Consider the following 27,975-nt stretch of genomic DNA (forward strand, 5'->3'; position numbering starts at 1 on the left):
CACGTCGGGGATTGGGAGAACTTTGCGAGAATGTCAAAAGTTTCACCGGGATTTCCAAAATGTTGACAAAAACTCTAAACATGTCAACATTGGTTTTAGGATTCACAACTGGAGTTTTAGAGATTTTGACGTGAAAGTGACAAAATCTTGTCGGGGATTTGGAGAACTTTGCGAGAATGTCAAAAGTTTCACCGGGATTTACTAAATGTTGAAAAAAACTCTAAACATGTCAACATTGGTTTTAGGATTCACAACTGGAGTTATAGAGATTTTGACGGGAAAGTGTCAAAATCACGTCGGGGATAGGAAGAACTTTGCGAGAATGTCAAAAGTTTCACCGGGATTTCCAAAATGTTGACAAAAACTCTAAACATGTCAACATTGATATTAGAATTCTGAACCGGAGTTTTAGAAATTTTGACGTGAAAGTGACAAAATCTTGTCGGGGATTTGGAAAACTTTGCGAGAATGTCAAAAGTTTCACCGGGATTCCCAAAATGTTGAAACAAACTCTAAACATGTCAACATTGGTTTTAGGATTCACAACTGGAGTTATAGAGGTTTTGACGTGAAAGTGACAAAATCTTGTCGGGGATTTGGAAAACTTTGCGAGAATGTCAAAAGTTTCACCGGGATTTCCAAAATGTTGACAAAAACTCTAAACATGTCAACAACAATTTTAGGATTCTCCACTGGACTTTTAGAGATTTAGACGTGAAAGTGACTAAATCTTGTCAGGGATTTGGAAAACTTTGCGAGAATGTCAAAAGTTTCACCGGGATTTCCAAAATGTTGAAAAAAACTCTAAACATGTCAACATTGATTTTAGGATTCTCCACTGGACTTTTAGAGATTTTGACGTGAAAAGGTCAAAATCTTGTCGGGGATTTGGAAAACTTTGCGAGAATGTCAAAAGTTTCACCGGGATTTCCAAAATGTTGAAAAAACTCTAAACATGTCAACACTGATTTTAGGATTCTCCACTGGACTTTTAGAGATTTTGACGTGAAAGTGACTAAATCTTGTCGGGGATTTGGAAAACTTTGCGAGAATGTCAAAAGTTTCACCGGGATTTCCAAAACGTTGAAAAAAACTCTAAACATGTCAACATTGGTTTTAGGATTCACAACTGGAGTTTTAGAGATTTTGACGTGAAAGTGACAAAATCACGTCGGGGATTGGGAGAACTTTGCGAGAATGTCAAAAGTTTCACCGGGATTTCCAAAATGTTGACAAAAACTCTAAACATGTCAACATTGGTTTTAGGATTCACAACTGGAGTTTTAGAGATTTTGACGTGAAAGTGACAAAATCTTGTCGGGGATTTGGAGAACTTTGCGAGAATGTCAAAAGTTTCACCGGGATTTACTAAATGTTGAAAAAAACTCTAAACATGTCAACATTGGTTTTTGGATTCACAACTGGAGTTATAGAGACTTTGACGTGAAAGTGTCAAAATCACGTCGGGGATAGGAAGAACTTTGCGAGAATGTCAAAAGGTTCACCGGGATTTCCAAAATGTTGACAAAAACTCTAAACATGTCAACATTGATTTTAGGATTCTCAATCGGAGATTGGGAGATTTTGACGTGAAAGGGGCAAAACCTTGTCGGGGATTTGGAAAACTTTGTGAGAATGTCAAAAGTTTCACCGGGATTTCCAAAATGTTGACAAAAACTCTAAACATGTCAACATTGATTTTAGGACTCTCCACTGGACTTTTGGAGATTTTGACGTGAAAGGGTCAAAATCTTGTCGGGGATTTGGAAAACTTTGCGAGAATGTCACAAGTTTCACCGGCATTTCCAAAATGTTGAAACAAACTCTAAGGATGTCAACATTGATATTAGGATTCTAAACCGGAGTTATAGAGATTTTGATGTGAATGGGTCAAAATCTTGATGGGGATTTGGAAAACTTTGCGAGAATGTCAAAAGTTTCACCGGGATTTCCAAAATGTTGACAAAAACTCTAAACATGTCAACATTGGTTTTAGGATTCACAACTGGAGTTATAGAGGTTTTGACGTGAAAGGGTCAAAATCTTGTCGGGGATTTGGAAAACTTTGCGAGAATGTCAAAAGTTTCACCGGGATTTCCAAAATGTTAACAAAAACTCTAAACATGTCAACAACAATTTTAGGATTCTCCACTGGACTTTTACAGATTTTGACGTGAAAGTGACAAAATCTTGTCGGGGATTTGGAAAACTTTGCGAGAATGTCAAAAGTTTCACCGGGATTTCCAAAATGTTGAAATAAACACTAAACATGTCAACAACAATTTTAGGATTCTCAACCGGAGTTTGGGAGATTTTGACTTGAAAGGGTCAAAATCTTGATGGGGAATTGTAAAACTTTGCGAGAATGTCAAAAGTTTCACCGGGATTTCCAAAATGTTGAAAAAACTCTAAACATGTCAACACTGATTTTAGGATTCTCCACTGGACTTTTAGAGATTTTGACGTGAAAGTGACTAAATCTTGTCGGGGATTTGGAAAACTTTGCGAGAATGTCAAAAGTTTCACCGGGATTTCCAAAATGTTGACAAAAACTCTAAACATGTCAACATTGATTTTAGGATTCTCCACTGGACTTTTAGAGATTTTGACGTGAAAGTGACAAAATCACGTCGGGGATTGGGAGAACTTTGCGAGAATGTCAAAAGTTTCACCGGGATTACCAAAATGTTGAAAAAAACTCTAAACATGTCAACATTGGTTTTAGGATTCACAACTGGAGTTATAGAGGTTTTGACGTGAAAGGGTCAAAATCTTGTCGGGGATTTGGAAAACTTTGCGAGAATGTCAAAAGTTTCACCGGGATTTCCAAAATGTTGACAAAAACTCTAAACATGTCAACAACAATTTTAGGATTCTCCACTGGACTTTTAGAGATTTTGACGTGAAAGTGACAAAATCTTGTCGGGGATTTGGAAAACTTTGCGAGAATGTCAAAAGTTTCACCGGGATTTCCAAAATGTTGAAAAAAACTCTAAACATGTCAACATTGATTTTAGGATTCTCCACTGGACTTTTAGAGATTTTGACGTGAAAAGGTCAAAATCTTGTCGGGGATTTGGAAAACTTTGCGAGAATGTCAAAAGTTTCACCGGGATTTCCAAAATGTTGAAATAAACACTAAACATGTCAACATTGGTTTTAGCATTCTCCACTGGACTTTTAGAGATTTTGACGTGAAAGGGTCAAAATCTTGTCGGGGATTTGGAAAACTTTGTGAGAATGTCAAAAGTTTCACCGGGATTTCCAAAATGTTGACAAAAACTCTAAACATGTCAACAACAATTTTAGGATTCTCAACAGGAATTTGGGAGATTTTGACTTGAAAGGGTCAAAATCTTGATGGGGAATTGGAAAACTTTGCGAGAATGTCAAAAGTTTCACCGGGATTTCCAAAATGTTGAAAAAACTCTAAACATGTCAACACTGATTTTAGGATTCTCCACTGGACTTTTAGAGATTTTGACGTGAAAGTGACTAAATCTTGTCGGGGATTTGGAAAACTTTGCGAGAATGTCAAAAGTTTCACCGGGATTTCCAAAATGTTGACAAAAACTCTAAACATGTCAACATTGGTTTTAGGATTCACAACTGGAGTTTTAGAGATTTTGACGTGAAAGTGACAAAATCTTGTCGGGGATTTGGAGAACTTTGCGAGAATGTCAAAAGTTTCACCGGGATTTACTAAATGTTGAAAAAAACTCTAAACATGTCAACATTGGTTTTTGGATGCACAACTGGAGTTATAGAGACTTTGACGGGAAAGTGTCAAAATCACGTCGGGGATAGGAAGAACTTTGCGAGAATGTCAAAAGGTTCACCGGGATTTCCAAAATGTTGACAAAAACTCTAAACATGTCAACATTGATTTTAGGATTCTCAATCGGAGATTGGGAGATTTTGACGTGAAAGGGGCAAAACCTTGTCGGGGATTTGGAAAACTTTGTGAGAATGTCAAAAGTTTCACCGGGATTTCCAAAATGTTTAAAAAAACTCTAAACATGTCAACATTGATTTTAGGATTCTCCACTGGACTTTTGGAGATTTTGACGTGAAAGGGTCAAAATCTTGTCGGGGATTTGGAAAACTTTGCGAGAATGTCACAAGTTTCACCGGGATTTACTAAATGTTGAAAAAAACTCTAAACATGTCAACATTGGTTTTAGGATTCACAACTGGAGTTTTAGAGATTTTTACGTGAAAGTGACAAAATCACGTCGGGGATTTGGAGAACTTTGCGAGAATGTCAAAAGTTTCACCGGGATTTACTAAATGTTGAAAAAAACTCTAAACATGTCAACATTGGTTTTTGGATTCACAACTGGAGTTATAGAGACTTTGACGGGAAAGTGTCAAAATCACGTCGGGGATAGGAAGAACTTTGCGAGAATGTCAAAAGTTTCACCGGGATTTCCAAAATGTTGACAAAAACTCTAAACATGTCAACATTGATATTAGAATTCTGAACCGGAGTTTTAGAAATTTTGACGTGAAAGTGACAAAATCTTGTCGGGGATTTGGAAAACTTTGCGAGAATGTCAAAAGTTTCACCGGGATTTCCAAAATGTTGAAAAAAACTCTAAACATGTCAACATTGGTTTTAGGATTCACAACTGGAGTTATAGAGGTTTTGACGTGAAACGGTCAAAATCTTGTCGGGGATTTGGAAAACTTTGCGAGAATGTCAAAAGTTTCACCGGGATTTCCAAAATGTTGACAAAAACTCTAAACATGTCAACAACAATTTTAGGATTCTCCACTGGACTTTTAGAGATTTAGACGTGAAAGTGACTAAATCTTGTCAGGGATTTGGAAAACTTTGCGAGAATGTCAAAAGTTTCACCGGGATTTCCAAAATGTTGACAAAAACTCTAAACATGTCAACATTGATAATAGAATTCTGAACCGGAGTTTTAGAGATTTTGACGTGAAAGTGACAAAATCTTGTCGGGGATTTGGAAAACTTTGCAAGAATGTCAAAAGTTTCACCGGGATTTCCAAAATGTTGAAAAAACTCTAAACATGTCAACACTGATTTTAGGATTCACCACTGGACTTTTAGAGATTTAGACGTGAAAGTGACTAAATCTTGTCAGGGATTTGGAAAACTTTGCAAGAATGTCTAAAGTTTCACCGGGATTTCCAAAATGTTGAAAAAAACTCTAAACATGTCAACACTGATTTTAGGATTCTCCACTGGACTTTTAGAGATTTTGACGTGAAAGTGTCAAAATCTTGTCGGGGATTTGGAAAACTTTGTGAGAATGTCAAAAGTTTCACCGGGATTTCCAAAATGTTGACAAAAACTCTAAACATGTCAACATTGATTTTAGGATTCTCCACTGGACATTTAGAGATTTTGACGTGAAAGGGTCAAAGTCTGTCGGGGATTTGGAAAACTTTGTGAGAATGTCAAAAGTTTCACCGGGATTTCCAAAATGTGACAAAAACTCTAAACATGTCAACATTGATTTTAGGATTCTCAACCGGAGTTTGGGAGATTTTGACTTGAAAGGGTCCGAATCTTGATGGGGATTTGGAAAACTTTGCGAGAATGTCAAAAGTTTCACCGGGATTTCCAAAATGTTGAAAAAAACTCTAAACATGTCAACATTGGTTTTAGGATTCACAACTGGAGTTATAGAGGTTTTGACGTGAAAGGGTCAAAATCTTGTCGGGGATTTGGAAAACTTTGCGAGAATGTCAAAAGTTTCACCGGGATTTCCAAAATGTTGACAAAAACTCTAAACATGTCAACAACAATTTTAGGATTCTCCACTGGACTTTTAGAGATTTTGACGTGAAAGTGACAAAATCTTGTCGGGGATTTGGAAAACTTTGCGAGAATGTCAAAAGTTTCACCGGGATTTCCAAAATGTTGAAATAAACACTAAACATGTCAACAACAATTTTAGGATTCTCAACCGGAGTTTGGGAGATTTTGACTTGAAAGGGTCAAAATCTTGATGGGGAATTGTAAAACTTTGCGAGAATGTCAAAAGTTTCACCGGGATTTCCAAAATGTTGAAAAAACTCTAAACATGTCAACATTGATTTTAGGATTCTCCACTGGACTTTTAGAGATTTTGACGTGAAAGTGACTAAATCTTGTCGGGGATTTGGAAAACTTTGCGAGAATGTCAAAAGTTTCACCGGGATTTCCAAAATGTTGAAAAAAACTCTAAACATGTCAACATTGATTTTAGGATTCTCCACTGGACTTTTAGAGATTTTGACGTGAAAGTGACAAAATCACGTCGGGGATTGGGAGAACTTTGCGAGAATGTCAAAAGTTTCACCGGGATTTCCAAAATGTTGACAAAAACTCTAAACATGTCAACATTGGTTTTAGGATTCACAACTGGAGTTTTAGAGATTTTGACGTGAAAGTGCCAAAATCACGTCGGGGATTTGGAGAACTTTGCGAGAATGTCAAAAGTTTTACCGGGATTTACTAAATGTTGAAAAAAACTCTAAACATGTCAACATTGGTTTTTGGATTCACAACTGGAGTTATAGAGACTTTGACGGGAAAGTGTCAAAATCACGTCGGGGATAGGAAGAACTTTGCGAGAATGTCAAAAGGTTCACCGGGATTTCCAAAATGTTGACAAAAACTCTAAACATGTCAACATTGATTTTAGGATTCTCAATCGGAGATTGGGAGATTTTGACGTGAAAGGGGCAAAACCTTGTCGGGGATTTGGAAAACTTTGTGAGAATGTCAAAAGTTTCACCGGGATTTCCAAAATGTTGACAAAAACTCTAAACATGTCAACATTGATTTTAGGATTCTCCACTGGACTTTTGGAGATTTTGACGTGAAAGGGTCAAAATCTTGTCGGGGATTTGGAAAACTTTGCGAGAATGTCACAAGTTTCACCGGGATTTCCAAAATGTTGAAACAAACTCTAAGGATGTCAACATTGATATTAGGATTCTAAACCGGAGTTATAGAGATTTTGATGTGAAAGGGTCAAAATCTTGATGGGGATTTGGAAAACTTTGCGAGAATGTCAAAAGTTTCACCGGGATTTCCAAAATGTTGACAAAAACTCTAAACATGTCAACATTGGTTTTAGGATTCACAACTGGAGTTATAGAGGTTTTGACGTGAAACGGTCAAAATCTTGTCGGGGATTTGGAAAACTTTGCGAGAATGTCAAAAGTTTCACCGGGATTTCCAAAATGTTGACAAAAACTCTAAACATGTCAACAACAATTTTAGGATTCTCCACTGGACTTTTAGAGATTTTGACGTGAAAGTGACAAAATCTTGTCGGGGATTTGGAAAACTTTGCGAGAATGTCAAAAGTTTCACCGGGATTTCCAAAATGTTGAAAAAAACTCTAAACATGTCAACATTGATTTTAGGATTCTCCACTGGACTTTTAGAGATTTTGACGTGAAAAGGTCAAAATCTTGTCGGGGATTTGGAAAACTTTGCGAGAATGTCAAAAGTTTCACCGGGATTTCCAAAATGTTGACAAAAACTCTAAACATGTCAACATTGATATTAGAATTCTGAACCGGAGTTTTAGAGATTTTGACGTGAAAGTGTGAAAATCTTGTCGGGGATTTGGAAAACTTTGCGAGAATGTCAAAAGTTTCACCGGGATTACCAAAATGTTGAAAAAAACTCTAAACATGTCAACATTGGTTTTAGGATTCACAACTAGAGTTTTAGAGATTTTGACGTGAAAGTGACAAAATCACGTCGGGGATTGGGAGAACTTTGCGAGAATGTCAAAAGTTTCACCGGGATTTACTAAATGTTGAAAAAAACTCTAAACATGTCAACATTGGTTTTAGGATTCACAACTGGAGTTATAGAGATTTTGACGGGAAAGTGTCAAAATCACGTCGGGGATAGGAAGAACTTTGCGAGAATGTCAAAAGTTTCACCGGGATTTCCAAAATGTTGACAAAAACTCTAAACATGTCAACATTGATATTAGAATTCTGAACCGGAGTTTTAGAAATTTTGACGTGAAAGTGACAAAATCTTGTCGGGGATTTGGAAAACTTTGCGAGAATGTCAAAAGTTTCACCGGGATTCCCAAAATGTTGAAACAAACTCTAAACATGTCAACATTGGTTTTAGGATTCACAACTGGAGTTATAGAGGTTTTGACGTGAAAGTGACAAAATCTTGTCGGGGATTTGGAAAACTTTGCGAGAATGTCAAAAGTTTCACCGGGATTTCCAAAATGTTGACAAAAACTCTAAACATGTCAACAACAATTTTAGGATTCTCCACTGGACTTTTAGAGATTTAGACGTGAAAGTGACTAAATCTTGTCAGGGATTTTGAAAACTTTGCGAGAATGTCAAAAGTTTCACCGGGATTTCCAAAATGTTGAAAAAAACTCTAAACATGTCAACATTGATTTTAGGATTCTCCACTGGACTTTTAGAGATTTTGACGTGAAAAGGTCAAAATCTTGTCGGGGATTTGGAAAACTTTGCGAGAATGTCAAAAGTTTCACCGGGATTTCCAAAATGTTGAAAAAACTCTAAACATGTCAACACTGATTTTAGGATTCTCCACTGGACTTTTAGAGATTTTGACGTGAAAGTGACTAAATCTTGTCGGGGATTTGGAAAACTTTGCGAGAATGTCAAAAGTTTCACCGGGATTTCCAAAATGTTGAAAAAAACTCTAAACATGTCAACATTGGTTTTAGGATTCACAACTGGAGTTTTAGAGATTTTGACGTGAAAGTGACAAAATCACGTCGGGGATTGGGAGAACTTTGCGAGAATGTCAAAAGTTTCACCGGGATTTCCAAAATGTTGACAAAAACTCTAAACATGTCAACATTGGTTTTAGGATTCACAACTGGAGTTTTAGAGATTTTGACGTGAAAGTGACAAAATCTTGTCGGGGATTTGGAGAACTTTGCGAGAATGTCAAAAGTTTCACCGGGATTTCCAAAATGTTGAAAAAAACTCTAAACATGTCAACATTGGTTTTTGGATTCACAACTGGAGTTATAGAGACTTTGACGTGAAAGTGTCAAAATCACGTCGGGGATAGGAAGAACTTTGCGAGAATGTCAAAAGGTTCACCGGGATTTCCAAAATGTTGACAAAAACTCTAAACATGTCAACATTGATTTTAGGATTCTCAATCGGAGATTGGGAGATTTTGACGTGAAAGGGGCAAAACCTTGTCGGGGATTTGGAAAACTTTGTGAGAATGTCAAAAGTTTCACCGGGATTTCCAAAATGTTGACAAAAACTCTAAACATGTCAACATTGATTTTAGGATTCTCCACTGGACTTTTGGAGATTTTGACGTGAAAGGGTCAAAATCTTGTCGGGGATTTGGAAAACTTTGCGAGAATGTCACAAGTTTCACCGGCATTTCCAAAATGTTGAAACAAACTCTAAGGATGTCAACATTGATATTAGGATTCTAAACCGGAGTTATAGAGATTTTGATGTGAATGGGTCAAAATCTTGATGGGGATTTGGAAAACTTTGCGAGAATGTCAAAAGTTTCACCGGGATTTCCAAAATGTTGACAAAAACTCTAAACATGTCAACATTGGTTTTAGGATTCACAACTGGAGTTATAGAGGTTTTGACGTGAAACGGTCAAAATCTTGTCGGGGATTTGGAAAACTTTGCGAGAATGTCAAAAGTTTCACCGGGATTTCCAAAATGTTGACAAAAACTCTAAACATGTCAACAATGATTTTAGGATTCTCCACTGGACTTTTAGAGATTTTGACGTGAAAGTGACAAAATCTTGTCGGGGATTTGGAAAACTTTGCGAGAATGTCAAAAGTTTCACCGGGATTTCCAAAATGTTGAAAAAAACTCTAAACATGTCAACATTGATTTTAGGATTCTCAACCGGAGTTTTAGAGATTTTGACGTGAAAAGGTCAAAATCTTGTCGGGGATTTGGAAAACTTTGCGAGAATGTCAAAAGTTTCACCGGGATTTCCAAAATGTTGACAAAAACTCTAAACATGTCAACATTGATATTAGAATTCTGAACCGGAGTTTTAGAGATTTTGACGTGAAAGTGACAAAATCTTGTCGGGGATTTGGAAAACTTTGCGAGAATGTCAAAAGTTTCACCGGGATTTCCAAAATGTTGAAAAAAACTCTAAACATGTCAACATTGATTTTAGGATTCTCCACTGGACTTTTAGAGATTTTGACGTGAAAAGGTCAAAATCTTGTCGGGGATTTGGAAAACTTTGCGAGAATGTCAAAAGTTTCACCGGGATTTCCAAAATGTTGACAAAAACTCTAAACATGTCAACATTGATATTAGAATTCTGAACCGGAGTTTTAGAGATTTTGACGTGAAAGTGTGAAAATCTTGTCGGGGATTTGGAAAACTTTGCGAGAATGTCAAAAGTTTCACCGGGATTACCAAAATGTTGAAAAAAACTCTAAACATGTCAACATTGGTTTTAGGATTCACAACTAGAGTTTTAGAGATTTTGACGTGAAAGTGACAAAATCACGTCGGGGATTGGGAGAACTTTGCGAGAATGTCAAAAGTTTCACCGGGATTTACTAAATGTTGAAAAAAACTCTAAACATGTCAACATTGGTTTTTGGATTCACAACTGGAGTTAGAGAGATTTTGACGGGAAAGTGTCAAAATCACGTCGGGGATAGGAAGAACTTTGCGAGAATGTCAAAAGTTTCACCGGGATTTCCAAAATGTTGACAAAAACTCTAAACATGTCAACATTGATATTAGAATTCTGAACCGGAGTTTTAGAAATTTTGACGTGAAAGTGACAAAATCTTGTCGGGGATTTGGAAAACTTTGCGAGAATGTCAAAAGTTTCACCGGGATTCCCAAAATGTTGAAACAAACTCTAAACATGTCAACATTGGTTTTAGGATTCACAACTGGAGTTATAGAGGTTTTGACGTGAAAGTGACAAAATCTTGTCGGGGATTTGGAAAACTTTGCGAGAATGTCAAAAGTTTCACCGGGATTTCCAAAATGTTGACAAAAACTCTAAACATGTCAACAACAATTTTAGGATTCTCCACTGGACTTTTAGAGATTTAGACGTGAAAGTGACTAAATCTTGTCAGGGATTTGGAAAACTTTGCGAGAATGTCAAAAGTTTCACCGGGATTTCCAAAATGTTGAAAAAAACTCTAAACATGTCAACATTGGTTTTAGGATTCACAACTGGAGTTTTAGAGATTTTGACGTGAAAGTGACAAAATCACGTCGGGGATTGGGAGAACTTTGCGAGAATGTCAAAAGTTTCACCGGGATTTCCAAAATGTTGACAAAAACTCTAAACATGTCAACATTGGTTTTAGGATTCACAACTGGAGTTTTAGAGATTTTGACGTGAAAGTGACAAAATCTTGTCGGGGATTTGGAGAACTTTGCGAGAATGTCAAAAGTTTCACCGGGATTTACTAAATGTTGAAAAAAACTCTAAACATGTCAACATTGGTTTTTGGATTCACAACTGGAGTTATAGAGACTTTGACGTGAAAGTGTCAAAATCACGTCGGGGATAGGAAGAACTTTGCGAGAATGTCAAAAGGTTCACCGGGATTTCCAAAATGTTGACAAAAACTCTAAACATGTCAACATTGATTTTAGGATTCTCCACTGGACTTTTGGAGATTTTGACGTGAAAGGGTCAAAATCTTGTCGGGGATTTGGAAAACTTTGCGAGAATGTCACAAGTTTCACCGGCATTTCCAAAATGTTGAAACAAACTCTAAGGATGTCAACATTGATATTAGGATTCTAAACCGGAGTTATAGAGATTTTGATGTGAATGGGTCAAAATCTTGATGGGGATTTGGAAAACTTTGCGAGAATGTCAAAAGTTTCACCGGGATTTCCAAAATGTTGACAAAAACTCTAAACATGTCAACATTGGTTTTAGGATTCACAACTGGAGTTATAGAGGTTTTGACGTGAAACGGTCAAAATCTTGTCGGGGATTTGGAAAACTTTGCGAGAATGTCAAAAGTTTCACCGGGATTTCCAAAATGTTGACAAAAACTCTAAACATGTCAACATTGATTTTAGGATTCTCAACCGGAGTTTTAGAGATTTTGACGTGAAAAGGTCAAAATCTTGTCGGGGATTTGGAAAACTTTGCGAGAATGTCAAAAGTTTCACCGGGATTTCCAAAATGTTGACAAAAACTCTAAACATGTCAACATTGATATTAGAATTCTGAACCGGAGTTTTAGAGATTTTGACGTGAAAGTGACAAAATCTTGTCTGGGATTTGGAAAACTTTGCGAGAATGTCAAAAGTTTCACCGGGATTTCCAAAATGTTGAAAAAAACTCTAAACATGTCAACATTGGTTTTAGGATTCACAACTAGAGTTTTAGAGATTTTGACGTGAAAGTGACAAAATCACGTCGGGGATTAGGAGAACTTTGCGAGAATGTCAAAAGTTTCACCGGGATTTACTAAATGTTGAAAAAAACTCTAAACATGTCAACATTGGTTTTAGGATTCACAACTGGAGCTATAGAGATTTTGACGGGAAAGTGTCAAAATCACGTCGGGGATAGGAAGAACTTTGCGAGAATGTCAAAAGTTTCACCGGGATTTCCAAAATGTTGACAAAAACTCTAAACATGTCAACATTGATATTAGAATTCTGAACCGGAGTTTTAGAAATTTTGACGTGAAAGTGACAAAATCTTGTCGGGGATTTGGAAAACTTTGCGAGAATGTCAAAAGTTTCACCGGGATTCCCAAAATGTTGAAACAAACTCTAAACATGTCAACATTGGTTTTAGGATTCACAACTGGAGTTATAGAGGTTTTGACGTGAAAGTGACAAAATCTTGTCGGGGATTTGGAAAACTTTGCGAGAATGTCAAAAGTTTCACCGGGATTTCCAAAATGTTGACAAAAACTCTAAACATGTCAACAACAATTTTAGGATTCTCCACTGGACTTTTAGAGATTTAGACGTGAAAGTGACTAAATCTTGTCAGGGATTTTGAAAACTTTGCGAGAACGTCAAAAGTTTCACCGGGATTTCCAAAATGTTGAAAAAAACTCTAAACATGTCAACATTGATTTTAGGATTCTCCACTGGACTTTTAGAGATTTTGACGTGAAAAGGTCAAAATCTTGTCGGGGATTTGGAAAACTTTGCGAGAATGTCAAAAGTTTCACCGGGATTTCCAAAATGTTGAAAAAACTCTAAACATGTCAACACTGATTTTAGGATTCTCCACTGGACTTTTAGAGATTTTGACGTGAAAGTGACTAAATCTTGTCGGGGATTTGGAAAACTTTGCGAGAATGTCAAAAGTTTCACCGGGATTTCCAAAATGTTGAAAAAAACTCTAAACATGTCAACATTGGTTTTAGGATTCACAACTGGAGTTTTAGAGATTTTGACGTGAAAGTGACAAAATCACGTCGGGGATTGGGAGAACTTTGCGAGAATGTCAAAAGTTTCACCGGGATTTCCAAAATGTTGACAAAAACTCTAAACATGTCAACATTGATTTTAGGATTCTCAATCGGAGATTGGGAGATTTTGACGTGAAAGGGGCAAAACCTTGTCGGGGATTTGGAAAACTTTGTGAGAATGTCAAAAGTTTCACCGGGATTTCCAAAATGTTGACAAAAACTCTAAACATGTCAACATTGATTTTAGGATTCTCCACTGGACTTTTGGAGATTTTGACGTGAAAGGGTCAAAATCTTGTCGGGGATTTGGAAAACTTTGCGAGAATGTCACAAGTTTCACCGGCATTTCCAAAATGTTGAAACAAACTCTAAGGATGTCAACATTGATATTAGGATTCTAAACCGGAGTTATAGAGATTTTGATGTGAATGGGTCAAAATCTTGATGGGGATTTGGAAAACTTTGCGAGAATGTCAAAAGTTTCACCGGGATTTCCAAAATGTTGACAAAAACTCTAAACATGTCAACATTGGTTTTAGGATTCACAACTGGAGTTATAGAGGTTTTGACGTGAAACGGTCAAAATCTTGTCGGGGATTTGGAAAACTTTGCGAGAATGTCAAAAGTTTCACCGGGATTTCCAAAATGTTGACAAAAACTCTAAACATGTCAACAATGATTTTAGGATTCTCCACTGGACTTTTAGAGATTTTGACGTGAAAGTGACAAAATCTTGTCGGGGATTTGGAAAACTTTGCGAGAATGTCAAAAGTTTCACCGGGATTTCCAAAATGTTGAAAAAAACTCTAAACATGTCAACATTGATTTTAGGATTCTCCACTGGACTTTTAGAGATTTTGACGTGAAAAGGTCAAAATCTTGTCGGGGATTTGGAAAACTTTGCGAGAATGTCAAAAGTTTCACCGGGATTTCCAAAATGTTGACAAAAACTCTAAACATGTCAACATTGATATTAGAATTCTGAACCGGAGTTTTAGAGATTTTGACGTGAAAGTGACAATCTCTTGTCTGGGATTTGGAAAACTTTGCGAGAATGTCAAAAGTTTCACCGGGATTTCCAAAATGTTGAAAAAAACTCTAAACATGTCAACATTGGTTTTAGGATTCACAACTAGAGTTTTAGAGATTTTGACGTGAAAGTGACAAAATCACGTCGGGGATTGGGAGAACTTTGCGAGAATGTCAAAAGTTTCACCGGGATTTACTAAATGTTGAAAAAAACTCTAAACATGTCAACATTGGTTTTAGGATTCACAACTGGAGCTATAGAGATTTTGACGGGAAAGTGTCAAAATCACGTCGGGGATAGGAAGAACTTTGCGAGAATGTCAAAAGTTTCACCGGGATTTCCAAAATGTTGACAAAAACTCTAAACATGTCAACATTGATATTAGAATTCTGAACCGGAGTTTTAGAAATTTTGACGTGAAAGTGACAAAATCTTGTCGGGGATTTGGAAAACTTTGCGAGAATGTCAAAAGTTTCACCGGGATTTCCAAAATGTTGAAAAAAACTCTAAACATGTCAACATTGGTTTTAGGATTCACAACTGGAGTTATAGAGGTTTTGACGTGAAACGGTCAAAATCTTGTCGGGGATTTGGAAAACTTTGTAAGAATGTCAAAAGTTTCACCGGGATTTCCAAAATGTTGACAAAAACTCTAAACATGTCAACATTGATTTTAGGATTCTCCACTGGACTTTTAGAGATTTTGACGTGAAAGGGTCAAAATCTTGTCGGGGATTTGGAAAACTTTGTGAGAATGTCAAAAGTTTCACCGGGATTTCCAAAATGTGACAAAAACTCTAAACATGTCAACATTGATTTTAGGATTCTCAACCGGAGTTTGGGAGATTTTGACTTGAAAGGGTCAAAATCTTGATGGGGATTTGGAAAACTTTGCGAGAATGTCAAAAGTTTCACCGGGATTTCCAAAATGTTGAAAAAAACTCTAAACATGTCAACATTGGTTTTAGGATTCACAACTGGAGTTATAGAGGTTTTGACGTGAAAGGGTCAAAATCTTGTCGGGGATTTGGAAAACTTTGCGAGAATGTCAAAAGTTTCACCGGGATTTCCAAAATGTTGACAAAAACTCTAAACATGTCAACAACAATTTTAGGATTCTCCACTGGACTTTTAGAGATTTAGACGTGAATGTGACTAAATCTTGTCAGGGATTTGGAAAACTTTGCGAGAATGTCAAAAGTTTCACCGGGATTTCCAAAATGTTGAAAAAAACTCTAAACATGTCAACATTGATTTTAGGATTCTCCACTGGACTTTTAGAGATTTTGACGTGAAAAGGTCAAAATCTTGTCGGGGATTTGGAAAACTTTGCGAGAATGTCAAAAGTTTCACCGGGATTTCCAAAATGTTGAAAAAACTCTAAACATGTCAACACTGATTTTAGGATTCTCCACTGGACTTTTAGAGATTTTGACGTGAAAGTGACTAAATCTTGTCGGGGATTTGGAAAACTTTGCGAGAATGTCAAAAGTTTCACCGGGATTTCCAAAATGTTGAAAAAAACTCTAAACATGTCAACATTGGTTTTAGGATTCACAACTGGAGTTTTAGAGATTTTGACGTGAAAGTGACAAAATCACGTCGGGGATTGGGAGAACTTTGCGAGAATGTCAAAAGTTTCACCGGGATTTCCAAAATGTTGACAAAAACTCTAAACATGTCAACATTGGTTTTAGGATTCACAACTGGAGTTTTAGAGATTTTGACGTGAAAGTGACAAAATCTTGTCGGGGATTTGGAGAACTTTGCGAGAATGTCAAAAGTTTCACCGGGATTTACTAAATGTTGAAAAAAACTCTAAACATGTCAACATTGGTTTTTGGATTCACAACTGGAGTTATAGAGACTTTGACGTGAAAGTGTCAAAATCACGTCGGGGATAGGAAGAACTTTGCGAGAATGTCAAAAGGTTCACCGGGATTTCCAAAATGTTGACAAAAACTCTAAACATGTCAACATTGATTTTAGGATTCTCAATCGGAGATTGGGAGATTTTGACGTGAAAGGGGCAAAACCTTGTCGGGGATTTGGAAAACTTTGTGAGAATGTCAAAAGTTTCACCGGGATTTCCAAAATGTTGACAAAAACTCTAAACATGTCAACATTGATTTTAGGATTCTCCACTGGACTTTTGGAGATTTTGACGTGAAAGGGTCAAAATCTTGTCGGGGATTTGGAAAACTTTGCGAGAATGTCAAAAGTTTCACCGGGATTTCCAAAATGTTGAAACAAACTCTAAGGATGTCAACATTGATATTAGGATTCTAAACCGGAGTTATAGAGATTTTGATGTGAATGGGTCAAAATCTTGATGGGGATTTGGAAAACTTTGCGAGAATGTCAAAAGTTTCACCGGGATTTCCAAAATGTTGACAAAAACTCTAAACATGTCAACATTGGTTTTAGGATTCACAACTGGAGTTATAGAGGTTTTGACGTGAAACGGTCAAAATCTTGTCGGGGATTTGGAAAACTTTGCGAGAATGTCAAAAGTTTCACCGGGATTTCCAAAATGTTGACAAAAACTCTAAACATGTCAACAATGATTTTAGGATTCTCCACTGGACTTTTAGAGATTTTGACGTGAAAATGTCAAAATCTTGTTTAGGATTTGCTAAACTTTGCGAGAATGTCAATAGTTACACCGGTACTTCCAAAATGTTGAAAAAAACTCTAAGCATGTCAACATTGATTTTAGGATTCTCAACCGGAGTTTTAGAGATTTTGACGTGAAAAGGTCAAAATCTTGTCGGGGATTTGGAAAACTTTGCGAGAATGTCAAAAGTTTCACCGGGATTTCCAAAATGTTGAAAAAAACTCTAAACATGTCAACATTGGTTTTAGGATTCACAACTAGAGTTTTAGAGATTTTGACGTGAAAGTGACAAAATCACGTCGGGGATTGGGAGAACTTTGCGAGAATGTCAAAAGTTTCACCGGGATTTACTAAATGTTGAAAAAAACTCTAAACATGTCAACATTGGTTTTAGGATTCACAACTGGAGCTATAGAGATTTTGACGGGAAAGTGTCAAAATCACGTCGGGGATAGGAAGAACTTTGCGAGAATGTCAAAAGTTTCACCGGGATTTCCAAAATGTTGACAAAAACTCTAAACATGTCAACATTGGTTTTAGGATTCACAACTGGAGTTATAGAGGTTTTGACGTGAAACGGTCAAAATCTTGTCGGGGATTTGGAAAACTTTGCGAGAATGTCAAAAGTTTCACCGGGATTTCCAAAATGTTGAAAAAAACTCTAAACATGTCAACATTGGTTTTAGGATTCACAACTGGAGTTATAGAGGTTTTGACGTGAAAGTGACAAAATCTTGTCGGGGATTTGGAAAACTTTGCGAGAATGTCAAAAGTTTCACCGGGATTTCCAAAATGTTGACAAAAACTCTAAACATGTCAACAACAATTTTAGGATTCTCCACTGGACTTTTAGAGATTTAGACGTGAAAGTGACTAAATCTTGTCAGGGATTTGGAAAACTTTGCGAGAATGTCAAAAGTTTCACCGGGATTTCCAAAATGTTGACAAAAACTCTAAACATGTCAACATTGATATTAGAATTCTGAACCGGAGTTTTAGAGATTTTGACGTGAAAGTGACAAAATCTTGTCGGGGATTTGGAGAACTTTGCGAGAATGTCAAAAGTTTCACCGGGATTTCCAAAATGTTGAAAAAAACTCTAAACATGTCAACATTGATTTTAGGATTCTCCACTGGACTTTTAGAGATTTTGACGTGAAAAGGTCAAAATCTTGTCGGGGATTTGGAAAACTTTGCGAGAATGTCAAAAGTTTCACCGGGATTTCCAAAATGTTGACAAAAACTCTAAACATGTCAACATTGATATTAGAATTCTGAACCGGAGTTTTAGAGATTTTGACGTGAAAGTGACAAAATCTTGTCTGGGATTTGGAAAACTTTGCGAGAATGTCAAAAGTTTCACCGGGATTTCCAAAATGTTGACAAAAACTCTAAACATGTCAACATTGATATTAGAATTCTGAACCGGAGTTTTAGAGATTTTGACGTGAAAGTGACAAAATCTTGTCGGGGATTTGGAAAACTTTGCGAGAATGTCAAAAGTTTCACCGGGATTTCCAAAATGTTGAAAAAAACTCTAAACATGTCAACATTGGTTTTAGGATTCACAACTAGAGTTTTAGAGATTTTGACGTGAAAGTGACAAAATCACGTCGGGGATTGGGAGAACTTTGCGAGAATGTCAAAAGTTTCACCGGGATTTACTAAATGTTGAAAAAAACTCTAAACATGTCAACATTGGTTTTAGGATTCACAACTGGAGTTATAGAGATTTTGACGGGAAAGTGTCAAAATCACGTCGGGGATAGGAAGAACTTTGCGAGAATGTCAAAAGTTTCACCGGGATTTCCAAAATGTTGACAAAAACTCTAAACATGTCAACATTGATATTAGAATTCTGAACCGGAGTTTTAGAAATTTTGACGTGAAAGTGACAAAATCTTGTCGGGGATTTGGAAAACTTTGCGAGAATGTCAAAAGTTTCACCGGGATTTCCAAAATGTTGAAAAAAACTCTAAACATGTCAACATTGGTTTTAGGATTCACAACTGGAGTTATAGAGGTTTTGACGTGAAAGTGACAAAATCTTGTCGGGGATTTGGAAAACTTTGCGAGAATGTCAAAAGTTTCACCGGGATTTCCAAAATGTTGACAAAAACTCTAAACATGTCAACAACAATTTTAGGATTCTCCACTGGACTTTTAGAGATTTAGACGTGAAAGTGACTAAATCTTGTCAGGGATTTGGAAAACTTTGCGAGAATGTCAAAAGTTTCACCGGGATTTCCAAAATGTTGACAAAAACTCTAAACATGTCAACATTGATATTAGAATTCTGAACCGGAGTTTTAGAGATTTTGACGTGAAAGTGACAAAATCTTGTCGGGGATTTGGAAAACTTTGCGAGAATGTCAAAAGTTTCACCGGGATTTCCAAAATGTTGAAAAAAACTCTAAACATGTCAACACTGATTTTAGGATTCTCCACTGGACTTTTAGAGATTTTGACGTGAAAGTGTCAAAATCTTGTCGGGGATTTGGAAAACTTTGTGAGAATGTCAAAAGTTTCACCGGGATTTCCAAAATGTTGACAAAAACTCTAAACATGTCAACATTGATTTTAGGATTCTCGACTGGACTTTTAGAGATTTTGACGTGAAAGGGTCAAAATCTTGTCGGGGATTTGGAAAACTTTTTGAGAATGTCAAAAGTTTCACCGGGATTTCCAAAATGTGACAAAAACTCTAAACATGTCAACATTGATTTTAGGATTCTCAACCGGAGTTTGGGAGATTTTGACTTGAAAGGGTCAAAATCTTGATGGGGATTTGGAAAACTTTGCGAGAATGTCAAAAGTTTCACCGGGATTTCCAAAATGTTGACAAAAACTCTAAACATGTCAACATTGGTTTTAGGATTCTCCACTGGACTTTTGGAGATTTTGACGTGAAAGGGTCAAAATCTTGTCGGGGATTTGGAAAACTTTGCGAGAATGTCACAAGTTTCACCGGGATTTCCAAAATGTTGAAACAAACTCTAAGGATGTCAACATTGATATTAGGATTCTAAACCGGAGTTATAGAGATTTTGATGTGAAAGGGTCAAAATCTTGATGGGGATTTGGAAATCTTTGCGAGAATGTCAAAAGTTTCACCGGGATTTCCAAAATGTTGACAAAAACTCTAAACATGTCAACATTGGTTTTAGGATTCACAACTGGAGTTATAGAGGTTTTGACGTGAAACGGTCAAAATCTTGTCGGGGATTTAGAAAACTTTGCGAGAATGTCAAAAGTTTCACCGGGATTTCCAAAATGTTGACAAAAACTCTAAACATGTCAACATTGATATTAGAATTCTGAACCGGAGTTTTAGAGATTTTGACGTGAAAGTGACAAAATCTTGTCGGGGATTTGGAAAACTTTGCGAGAATGTCAAAAGTTTCACCGGGATTTCCAAAATGTTGAAAAAAACTCTAAACATGTCAACCTTCATTTTAGGATTCACAACTGGAGTTTTAGAGATTTTGACGTGAAAGTGACAAAATCACGTCGGGGATTGGGAGAACTTTGCGAGAATGTCAAAAGTTTCACCGGGATTTACTAAATGTTGAAAAAAACTCTAAACATGTCAACATTGGTTTTAGGATTCACAACTGGAGTTATAGAGATTTTGACGGGAAAGTGCCAAAATCACGTCGGGGATAGGAAGAACTTTGCGAGAATGTCAAAAGTTTCACCGGGATTTCCAAAATGTTGACAAAAACTCTAAACATGTCAACATTGATTTTAGGATTCTCCACTGGACTTTTAGAGATTTAGACGTGAAAGTGACTAAATCTTGTCAGGGATTTGGAAAACTTTGCGAGAATGTCAAAAGTTTCACCGGGATTTCCAAAATGTTGACAAAAACTCTAAACATGTCAACATTGATATTAGAATTCTGAACCGGAGTTTTAGAGATTTTGACGTGAAAGTGACAAAATCTTGTCGGGGATTTGGAAAACTTTGCGAGAATGTCAAAAGTTTCACCGGGATTTCCAAAATGTTGAAAAAAACTCTAAACATGTCAACACTGATTTTAGGATTCTCCACTGGACTTTTAGAGATTTTGACGTGAAAGTGTCAAAATCACGTCGGGGATTTGGAAAACTTTGTGAGAATGTCAAAAGTTTCACCGTGATTTCCAAAATGTTGACAAAAACTCTAAACATGTCAACATTGATTTTAGGATTCTCCACTGAACTTTTAGAGATTTTGACGTGAAAGGGTCAAAATCTTGTCGGGGAATTGGAAAACTTTGTGAGAATGTCAAAAGTTTCACCGGGATTTCCAAAATGTGACAAAAACTCTAAACTTGTCAACATTGATTTTAGGATTCTCAACCGGAGTTTGGGAGATTTTGACTTGAAAGCGTCAAAATCATGATGGGGATTTGGAAAACTTTGCGAGAATGTCAAAAGTTTCACGGGGATTTCCAAAATGTTGAAAAAAACTCTAAACATGTCAACATTGATTTTAGGATTCTCCACTGGACTTTTAGAGATTTTGACGTGAAAAGGTCAAAATCTTGTCGGGGATTTGGAAAACTTTGCGAGAATGTCAAAAGTTTCACCGGGATTTCCAAAATGTTGAAATAAACACTAAACATGTCAACATTGGTTTTAGCATTCTCGACTGGACTTTTAGAGATTTTGACGTGAAAGTGTCAAAGTCTTATCGGGGATTTGGAAAACTTTGTGAGAATGTCAAAAGTTTCACCGGATTTCTAAAATGTTGATAAAAACTCTAAACATGTCAACATTGATTTTAGGATTCTCAACCGGAGTTTGGGAGATTTTGACGTGAAAGGCTCAAAATCTTGATGGGGAATTGGAAAACTTTGCGAGAATGTCAAAAGTTTCACCGGGATTTCCAAAATGTTGACAAAAACTCTAAACATGTCAACATTGGTTTTAGGATTCACAACTGGAGTTATAGAGATTTTGACGTGAAAGGGTCAAAATCTTGACGGGGATTTGGAAAACTTTGCGAGAATGTCAAAAGTTTCACCGGGATTTCCAAAATGTTGACAAAAACTCTAAACATGTCAACAATGATTTTAGGGTTCTCCACTGGACTTTTAGAGATTTTGACGTGAAAGTGACAAAATCTTGTCGGGGATTTGGAAAACTTTGCGAGAATGTCAAAAGTTTCACCGGGATTTCCAAAATGTTGAAAAAAACTCTAAACATGTCAACATTGATTTTAGGATTCTCCACTGGACTTTTAGAGATTTTGACGTGAAAAGGTCAAAATCTTGTCGGGGATTTGGAAAACTTTGCGAGAATGTCAAAAGTTTCACCGGGATTTCCAAAATGTTGACAAAAACTCTAAACATGTCAACATTGATATTAGAATTCTGAACCGGAGTTTTAGAGATTTTGACGTGAAAGTGACAAAATCACGTCGGGGATTTGGAAAACTTTGCGAGAATGTCAAAAGTTTCACCGGGATTTCCAAAATGTTGACAAAAACTCTAAACATGTCAACATTGATATTAGAATTCTGAACCGGAGTTATAGAGATTTTGAAGTGAAAGTGACAAAATCACGTCGGGGATTGGGAGAACTTTGCGAGAATGTCAAAAGTTTCACCGGGATTTCCAAAATGTTGAAAAAAACTCTAAACATGTCAACATTGGTTTTAGGATTCACAACTGGAGTTAGAGAGATTTTGACGGGAAAGTGTCAAAATCACGTCGGGGATAGGAAGAACTTTGCGAGAATGTCAAAAGTTTCACCGGGATTTCCAAAATGTTGACAAAAACTCTAAACATGTCAACATTGATATTAGAATTCTGAACCGGAGTTTTAGAAATTTTGACGTGAAAGTGACAAAATCTTGTCGGGGATTTGGAAAACTTTGCGAGAATGTCAAAAGTTTCACCGGGATTTCCAAAATGTTGACAAAAACTCTAAACATGTCAACAACAATTTTAGGATTCACAACTGGAGTTAGAGAGATTTTGACGGGAAAGTGTCAAAATCACGTCGGGGATAGGAAGAACTTTGCGAGAATGTCAAAAGTTTCACCGGGATTTCCAAAATGTTGACAAAAACTCTAAACATGTCAACATTGATTTTAGGATTCTCAATCGGAGATTGGGAGATTTTGACGTGAAAGGGGCAAAACCTTGTCGGGGATTTGGAAAACTTTGTGAGAATGTCAAAAGTTTCACCGGGATTTCCAAAATGTTGACAAAAACTCTAAACATGTCAACAACAATTTTAGGATTCTCCACTGGACTTTTGGAGATTTTGACGTGAAAGGGTCAAAATCTTGTCGGGGATTTGGAAAACTTTGCGAGAATGTCACAAGTTTCACCGGGATTTCCAAAATGTTGAAAAAAACTCTAAGGATGTCAACATTGATATTAGGATTCTAAACCGGAGTTATAGAGATTTTGATGTGAAAGGGTCAAAATCTTGATGGGGATTTGGAAAACTTTGCGAGAATGTCAAAAGTTTCACCGGGATTTCCAAAATGTTGACAAAAACTCTAAACATGTCAACATTGGTTTTAGGATTCACAACTGGAGTTATAGAGGTTTTGACGTGAAACGGTCAAAATCTTGTCGGGGATTTGGAAAACTTTGCGAGAATGTCAAAAGTTTCACCGGGATTTCCAAAATGTTGACAAAAACTCTAAACATGTCAACAATGATTTTAGGATTCTCCACTGGACTTTTAGAGATTTTGACGTGAAAGTGACAAAATCTTGTCGGGGATTTGGAAAACTTTGCGAGAATGTCAAAAGTTTCACCGGGATTTCCAAAATGTTGAAAAAAACTCTAAACATGTCAACATTGATTTTAGGATTCTCCACTGGACTTTTAGAGATTTTGACGTGAAAAGGTCAAAATCTTGTCTGGGATTTGGAAAACTTTGCGAGAATGTCAAAAGTTTCACCGGGATTTCCAAAATGTTGACAAAAACTCTAAACATGTCAACATTGATATTAGAATTCTGAACCGGAGTTTTAGAGATTTTGACGTGAAAGTGACAAAATCTTGTCGGGGATTTGGAAAACTTTGCGAGAATGTCAAAAGTTTCACCGGGATTTCCAAAATGTTGAAAAAAACTCTAAACATGTCAACATTGGTTTTAGGATTCACAACTAGAGTTTTAGAGATTTTGACGTGAAAGTGACAAAATCACGTCGGGGATTGGGAGAACTTTGCGAGAATGTCAAAAGTTTCACCGGGATTTACTAAATGTTGAAAAAAACTCTAAACATGTCAACATTGGTTTTAGGATTCACAACTGGAGTTATAGAGGTTTTGACGTGAAAGTGACAAAATCTTGTCGGGGATTTGGAAAACTTTGCGAGAATGTCAAAAGTTTCACCGGGATTTCCAAAATGTTGACAAAAACTCTAAACATGTCAACAACAATTTTAGGATTCTCCACTGGACTTTTAGAGATTTAGACGTGAAAGTGACTAAATCTTGTCAGGGATTTGGAAAACTTTGCGAGAATGTCAAAAGTTTCACCGGGATTTCCAAAATGTTGACAAAAACTCTAAACATGTCAACATTGATATTAGAATTCTGAACCGGAGTTTTAGAGATTTTGACGTGAAAGTGACAAAATCTTGTCGGGGATTTGGAAAACTTTGCGAGAATGTCAAAAGTTTCACCGGGATTTCCAAAATGTTGAAAAAAACTCTAAACATGTCAACACTGATTTTAGGATTCTCCACTGGACTTTTAGAGATTTTGACGTGAAAGTGTCAAAATCTTGTCGGGGATTTGGAAAACTTTGTGAGAATGTCAAAAGTTTCACCGGGATTTCCAAAATGTTGACAAAAACTCTAAACATGTCAACATTGATTTTAGGATTCTCCACTGGACTTTTAGAGATTTTGACGTGAAAGGGTCAAAATCTTGTCGGGGATTTGGAAAACTTTGTGAGAATGTCAAAAGTTTCACCGGGATTTCCAAAATGTGACAAAAACTCTAAACATGTCAACATTGATTTTAGGATTCTCAACCGGAGTTTAAGAGATTTTGACTTGAAAGGGTCAAAATCTTGATGGGGATTTGGAAAACTTTGCGAGAATGTCAAAAGTTTCACCGGGATTTCCAAAATGTTGAAACAAACTCTAAGGATGTCAACATTGATATTAGGATTCTAAACCGGAGTTATAGAGATTTTGATGTGAAAGGGTCAAAATCTTGATGGGGATTTGGAAATCTTTGCGAGAATGTCAAAAGTTTCACCGGGATTTCCAAAATGTTGAAACAAACTCTAAGGATGTCAACATTGATATTAGGATTCTAAACCGGAGTTATAGAGATTTTGATGTGAAAGGGTCAAAATCTTGATGGGGATTTGGAAATCTTTGCGAGAATGTCAAAAGTTTCACCGGGATTTCCAAAATGTTGACAAAAACTCTAAACATGTCAACATTGGTTTTAGGATTCACAACTGGAGTTATAGAGGTTTTGACGTGAAACGGTCAAAATCTTGTCGGGGATTTAGAAAACTTTGCGAGAATGTCAAAAGTTTCACCGGGATTTCCAAAATGTTGACAAAAACTCTAAACATGTCAACATTGATATTAGAATTCTGAACCGGAGTTTTAGAGATTTTGACGTGAAAGTGACAAAATCTTGTCGGGGATTTGGAAAACTTTGCGAGAATGTCAAAAGTTTCACCGGGATTTCCAAAATGTTGAAAAAAACTCTAAACATGTCAACCTTCATTTTAGGATTCACAACTGGAGTTTTAGAGATTTTGACGTGAAAGTGACAAAATCACGTCGGGGATTGGGAGAACTTTGCGAGAATGTCAAAAGTTTCACCGGGATTTACTAAATGTTGAAAAAAACTCTAAACATGTCAACATTGGTTTTAGGATTCACAACTGGAGTTATAGAGATTTTGACGGGAAAGTGCCAAAATCACGTCGGGGATTTGGAAAACTTTGTGAGAATGTCAAAAGTTTCACCGGGATTTCCAAAATGTGACAAAAACTCTAAACTTGTCAACATTGATTTTAGGATTCTCAACCGGAGTTTGGGAGATTTTGACTTGAAAGCGTCAAAATCATGATGGGGATTTGGAAAACTTTGCGAGAATGTCAAAAGTTTCACGGGGATTTCCAAAATGTTGAAAAAAACTCTAAACATGTCAACATTGATTTTAGGATTCTCCACTGGACTTTTAGAGATTTTGACGTGAAAAGGTCAAAATCTTGTCGGGGATTTGGAAAACTTTGCGAGAATGTCAAAAGTTTCACCGGGATTTCCAAAATGTTGAAATAAACACTAAACATGTCAACATTGGTTTTAGCATTCTCCACTGGACTTTTAGAGATTTTGACGTGAAAGTGTCAAAATCTTATCGGGGATTTAGAAAACTTTGTGAGAATGTCAAAAGTTTCACCGGATTTCTAAAATGTTGATAAAAACTCTAAACATGTCAACATTGATTTTAGGATTCTCAACCGGAGTTTGGGAGATTTTGACGTGAAAGGCTCAAAATCTTGATGGGGAATTGGAAAACTTTGCGAGAATGTCAAAAGTTTCACCGGGATTTCCAAAATGTTGAAAAAACTCTAAACATGTCAACACTGATTTTAGGATTCTCCACTGGACTTTTAGAGATTTTGACGTGAAAGTGACAAAATCTTGTCGGGGATTTGGAAAACTTTGCGAGAATGTCAAAAGTTTCACCGGGATTTCCAAAATGTTGACAAAAACTCTAAACATGTCAACATTGATTTTAGGATTCTCCACTGGACTTTTAGAGATTTTGACGTGAAAGGGTCAAAATCTTGTCGGGGATTTGGAAAACTTTTTGAGAATGTCAAAAGTTTCACCGGGATTTCCAAAATGTGACAAAAACTCTAAACATGTCAACATTGATTTTAGGATTCTCAACCGGAGTTTGGGAGATTTTGACTTGAAAGGGTGAAAATCTTGATGGGGATTTGGAAAACTTTGCGAGAATGTCAAAAGTTTCACCGGGATTTCCAAAATGTTGACAAAAACTCTAAACATGTCAACATTGGTTTTAGGATTCTCCACTGGACTTTTGGAGATTTTGACGTGAAAGGGTCAAAATCTTGTCGGGGATTTGGAAAACTTTGCGAGAATGTCACAAGTTTCACCGGGATTTCCAAAATGTTGACAAAAACTCTAAACATGTCAACAATGATTTTAGGGTTCTCCACTGGACTTTTAGAGATTTTGACGTGAAAGTGACAAAATCTTGTCGGGGATTTGGAAAACTTTGCGAGAATGTCAAAAGTTTCACCGGGATTTCCAAAATGTTGAAAAAAACTCTAAACATGTCAACATTGATTTTAGGATTCTCCACTGGACTTTTAGAGATTTTGACGTGAAAAGGTCAAAATCTTGTCGGGGATTTGGAAAACTTTGCGAGAATGTCAAAAGTTTCACCGGGATTTCCAAAATGTTGACAAAAACTCTAAACATGTCAACATTGATATTAGAATTCTGAACCGGAGTTTTAGAGATTTTGACGTGAAAGTGACAAAATCTTGTCGGGGATTTGGAAAACTTTGCGAGAATGTCAAAAGTTTCACCGGGATTTCCAAAATGTTGAAAAAAACTCTAAACATGTCAACCTTCATTTTAGGATTCACAACTGGAGTTTTAGAGATTTTGACGTGAAAGTGACAAAATCACGTCGGGGATTGGGAGAACTTTGCGAGAATGTCAAAAGTTTCACCGGGATTTACTAAATGTTGAAAAAAACTCTAAACATGTCAACATTGGTTTTAGGATTCACAACTGGAGTTATAGAGATTTTGACGGGAAAGTGCCAAAATCACGTCGGGGATAGGAAGAACTTTGCGAGAATGTCAAAAGTTTCACCGGGATTTCCAAAATGTTGACAAAAACTCTAAACATGTCAACATTGATTTTAGGATTCTCCA

The sequence above is a fragment of the Streptopelia decaocto genome, assembly GCF_964273445.1.
Source record: "Streptopelia decaocto genome assembly, chromosome: 4".
Classification (NCBI taxonomy): Eukaryota; Metazoa; Chordata; class Aves; order Columbiformes; family Columbidae; genus Streptopelia; species Streptopelia decaocto.